The sequence below is a fragment of the Cryptomeria japonica genome, chromosome 10 (assembly GCF_030272615.1).
Source record: "Cryptomeria japonica chromosome 10, Sugi_1.0, whole genome shotgun sequence".
Taxonomy (NCBI): domain Eukaryota; kingdom Viridiplantae; phylum Streptophyta; class Pinopsida; order Cupressales; family Cupressaceae; genus Cryptomeria; species Cryptomeria japonica.
This window is the reverse complement of record NC_081414.1, coordinates 90,326,717-90,332,128: the sequence shown is the minus strand read 5'-3', so window position 1 is coordinate 90,332,128 and position 5,412 is coordinate 90,326,717. Positions and strand designations below refer to the sequence as shown.

Genomic DNA, 5,412 nt, shown 5'->3' with positions numbered 1-5,412 from the left:
CACTATTGGTTTATCTCTTCTCTTTCTCATAGTTTCTTTAACTACCAGTTATCTATTCACTCTCTCTAACCCCTTACCGATCAGCCTCTGCCTTTCCTGATTTCCTTCGATTCTCACTTTGCATTCATTCACTCTCTAATGCCTTCCTACCAGTTCAAACACTACTGGTTCGCTTGAATGTTAAATCTACGATAGTCCACCAGTCACTCTATCTCTTACCAATTAAATCCCTCTTATCGGTTAAACCTTTCCTGGCGGTTCTGATTCAAATACTTAGTTGCTTGAATATTTTGATCTCACTTAATCTATTCACCTCTTTGATTGCTCAAACACACTCTTCTCCATCTACTGGCATCCATCACTTTGATCTTATCTCTGCATATTTATATTCGATATTTCTTGCCAAAACTGAAAAATAAAACCTTGCATCCTAGGGTTTTCTTCACCAATCCAATCCGTATAAAATCTAATCGACTCTCTTCTCCAAGATTGATAACCTGCAACAAAAAAAACTGCACTGCCAAATCTTTTCTTCTAATATAATTTTACTATTTTTAGCAAACATCGGCCCTGCTTTTGTCAATTGCATTAAATGGTCTACCAACTTCCTTCTCCAAGTCAACAAGATGATGAGATGTCCTGCTTCGATCAAGATGTCAAAGACTCAAATCTTTGTCCTTTGAATTTCTTTGACCTGCAATCCTCTGCAACTCCTCCATGATTTCTACGGTCGATATTTAATGCAGACTTAGTCGACAACCACCTCATCGACGCACTCTTCACCACTGCATGTTAGCCACCTGGATCCTATGTGTCATCTTCGTTGCCATCCATCTCAGTTGACTATGTCAGTTCAGAATCAGTCACCGACCAAAAACACCCTATCGGTATACACCCTATTCTATTGATCTTCTTTCCCTACCGGTTATGCAATAATCGGATGACCTTTATATCAACTCTTCATTGATTTGTTGGTTAGGTCAAACTAACTTTGATTGTTCTTGGTTCTTTGTTCACACTCTATATGAATCGGAAATCATTCACTCTGTTAGTTTGTCTTTTGTTTGTTTATACATGCTCACCGGTGGACCTGTTTACCAGTTGATACTACACCTACCTGCATAACAGTTGACAATACAAACATGCTAATTATGCTATGTCGGTTGACATAACCAATCTTACCTTTAGTTTTCTCTCTTCTTTCTTATGCTTGCTTACTAGTGAACATCCATACCGGTAACATCTCCTACTTGCATCTTGCATACACCTTGCATACCGGTAGCCATCCATACCGAGATATGTTATACATACCTTTTGACATCAATTAGAACACAATGCCAACAAACCCTAGCTTAGTTGTTTCCTCCTCCTCCACTCTCCATTATGTTGATACTATATCACTTTGATATAAATGTAAATCACATGACTCTTCAAACACTAACTGTTAACAAGTGAAATAATGTTAGGAATAGGCTTGATACACATTGCATGACATGGATTAATTTAACTATGTAAAATAAATATTTACTTGTGGTGCATCTTAGGTGATGTTTTCAGCCCCTTTACATATTTATTTATGCCCTCTTGTAAAGTTGTATGTAATTTGAGTGATATACTTTACATATGGATTGCACACGAGAAAAATATTTAATGCTAGGAAACTTAGTATCAAAAATAAATGTGGATTTAATGGTCTCAAGGCACATGGTTTTATCTTACCACTTGATTGTATTTGTGTGACCTTGCGTCTATAAAAGAAAAAAAATGTTTTATGGTTGAGGATGACTATTAGAGGTTTTGGCTTAACTGTCATAATATTGAGATTTTTTCTAAGTGCATATGTGATGCATGACATTGGATGTGAGGATACATGGTTGGACCCATAGAGAATGCATTGGAAAAGCTTGATGCTTCAAAATTACTCATGAATACTTTATAAGTGTATTATAATATATTTATTACTAACCAATACATTGAGTTTGGATTCTTTTGGAGGCTTGGTTAGTTTAGATTCTTGATTTTGTGGAATATCTTCCATTCAAGAATTACAAAATCTCATCAATCTATAAATATAATTGAGATCTCAAGTAGCAATTGGCCTCCAATTCTATTCCATCAATTAATTGGAAATTTTTTTCTTAAAAGTGTTATTTAAGATTTTGTGATTGATATTTCACTAGGTTGCCTTGAGCTACTACAACAAGCAAAAACAACTTGTTTAGGTGTACATGATGTGTACGACTTTGAAGTTCAATCAATAGAAACAACATTAAATGAATTCCATGCAACTTGTGAAGTTTTTTGTTTTTTTTACAATAAATACACATAAATACCCATTGATAAATGATATGGATGTGATAGCACTCCTTACATGAAAATTATATCTTAAAACTAAATAACTAATATGTAATAAAAATTTATTCAAAACTATGTATCACAGACACAAAATGGTAATTAGTCTTCAAGGGTGCACTACATACGTTGATTGTTTACATTAACTACAAGGTTATAAGGTGTCATATTGCATATACTCTTACATTCACCATATAGAATTGTGGAATGATACCATAAACGAATTGGACTCTTTTGAATGTCTAGATGTTTGGCTCCCTTTATAAACTAAATTTGTAATCATTAATCCATTTTCGGATGATCATTATCTCTTTTAGTCTTTGTTCTTTCAGCCAGACTGGATGTTCACTAGCACTTAGATATACAACATCTTCGCAATGCGTTCCTGCATGACATTCAATTCTTATAAGATAAACTATTTCTACTTAGATATGGTATGTAAAAAGATAATATTCTGAACCAATTTACCTTCTTCGGTGACGAGGGCTACAATGCTTTCAGATATATTGAACAAGACACTGAAATTCCATTCACAAACATGCTCAGACAATTTAATTAATAACAAGATTTACAAAAATTAATGGGTATGAAATTTCAGAAGAATATTCACTCACCCTCCACTGCTATATGGATCTCTTAACCCGTTCGAGAAAATAATATTGCTTCCAAAATCTTTCAACACTCTTTTTATGTCCTGCATGTTAATTATAACCTGGCCCCATCTTAATAATAATAAAAAAAATCCCAAACCAAATTGCTATCTATTTGACGGAAGATAACAATTGTCTAAGATATAAATTGAATGTAAGATTTTTCGACAAAATTTGACAGTAGATTAAAATTTACATACGTGTCCTCCAAATTGAGTTGTTGCCCAGTGTTGGCGTGGCAAGACTCCGTATTGAAGGTAGCAATCCCTGGCGTAGGACTTGATGTCAAATAGGGAGGGCCGTAACATTGTCGTTCCACAGTACAACCAAGTTAAGGAAGCAATAAAATCAGTATGGCATTGAGAAGGTTTAGGTAGCGTATTTACTCCTTCGACTTGTACGAAATCGTACTGTGCTGCGCCATCATACATTAATTCAAGCACATCGTAGAAGGCTTCCTTATCTGTAATATTTCTGTGGTAGTAATTCCCGGTCAAAGAGATTTTAATTACAAGTATGCTTACTATAAGTAATGAAGAGTACGTTAATGTTACTTACTCGCAAGTGTTGAATAGTTTGCTTAGGTTTAGCAAGCCTTGAGGGCTAGACGCAATTTTGTCCATCATGGCCCACGATTCATTAATTCTTCTGTAGCAAATCTCGCTTACATTCTGTGCAAACTTTCAAACGTCAAATTTACTGATAATGAAGGGAGATTAAGGTGAAAGAGATGAATAACATACTCTGAAATCTTTGGTGACAACACTGCCGTAACCAAAAGTGGGAGTTATGTCGTCGAAGTAAAGGATAGGAGCAGAAAATGCGAGGGCCCCAATTGTTAGGTGTGGATACTTGAGCCGAAACCATGCAGCAAGCACTGCAACAATACCATTTTGAATGATTTAATTCCAGACGTATTGGTTCCCCCCAGCTTGAATATGTAACAAAATTTGATATTTCATAAAACAAACTGGGAGACGCCCAAAACTATTCTCCCATATTTGTACGTTTGGGTGAAAATCTGGCCCTAAATTGCATTTAGGGGAGGTCATCCAGTTAGATCAGATTCCTAATTTAAAAGCTCTTGTGGCCTACATAGAGGTAAATTTACAATTTCATAATGAGGCACCTAACTTCAAAGCTCCTATGAAAATATTGGTTCAATTAAAAATAACTGAGAGCAGAATTTTAGAAATAAAAATAAAACAGTTATTGGAACAACAGTTTAACATATAAGTAGAATATTGATTCTATGAGAAAGAAATCCTACTTACTCCCACCATAGGATCCACCAAAAACTACAACTGGACAATTCTCAGCGGTTAATGTTTTCTTCAAATCTACAATTATGGTTGCATAATCAGCTAAGGCCTGTGCGGATGTGAAATAACCCATTGTCCCTTCCCCCGAATGGCATTGATGTCCCATAATAACGGTGCTACATACCTCACTAAAATAAGCCCTCTTAAAACATACTTATTTATCAAAGCAAAAAGTACTGTAACACGCACAGAAAATGTAATGAAATTGTAAAATTACCTCTATGTAGACCACAAGAGCTTTGAAATTAGGAGCCTGATCTACCAGGATGCCCACGCCCAAGTCGGATGTAATGTCTCCTTCCGCACCCAACCATACAAATATGGGAGAATTGTTTTGAGCGCCCCCCCAGTTTGACTTCTTCATGAAATATCGCTGGGGAAAGGTTTGATAGCTCTCTGGTGTGTACCCAAAATGATCCAGAATTTGGGTATAGTTGTATGCCTGGTATGATCCAGAATTTGAAACATAGGATCTCGTTAATTCCTCCAGGGAAGTACCCCGCTGTCGGTTCTTCCTGAGCATTCCAGTGTGCCCACCAATTCCCAAAGCACAGCCTCCTTCCAAAATGCTACCCATCACAAGTAGAATTGTACACAGCTGAAATTCCATTTGTATGCCTCTGCACAACAGAATTCGAGTCGGCAAATCTTACACGACTCTTTTAAAATGTCCCTCCATTCGTATTCCCCTGCTATCCTCCTTACACGACTATTCTTCTAACATTATTGGGCCTTACACGGCTCATGAAGATGGAAGTTCAGAGACGACTAGTCTTTGACGACTTTTTTTTCAATCACATATTATTCTAGACATTATCTGGTTTAATGATTTTCTTATCATTTTATAATTAGATATAAAACAAAGCTGTCATATTCTGACGTTCTTAAAAGTCCAACAATTTCCTGTTACTCGCTGGTATGACAGGGATTTTATTATACTTGGTACAGTTTCTAAATAAAATCAATCTTTCAATTAAATGAATGTATTTTGTTATTGGAGAAAAATTTTAATAATATTTTGAAAAATAGTAATATGTATTATTTTTCTCACATTTTATTGGTCTATATTGACTTAAAGGAATAATTTA

General features: G+C 35.5%; 1 pseudogene; it reads right to left on the bottom strand.

Annotated features, from left to right (window-relative positions):
* Positions 1 to 2,400: 2,400 nt before the first annotated feature.
* Positions 2,401 to 5,101, bottom strand: LOC131859656 (uncharacterized; annotated as a pseudogene).
* Positions 5,102 to 5,412: the final 311 nt, after the last annotated feature.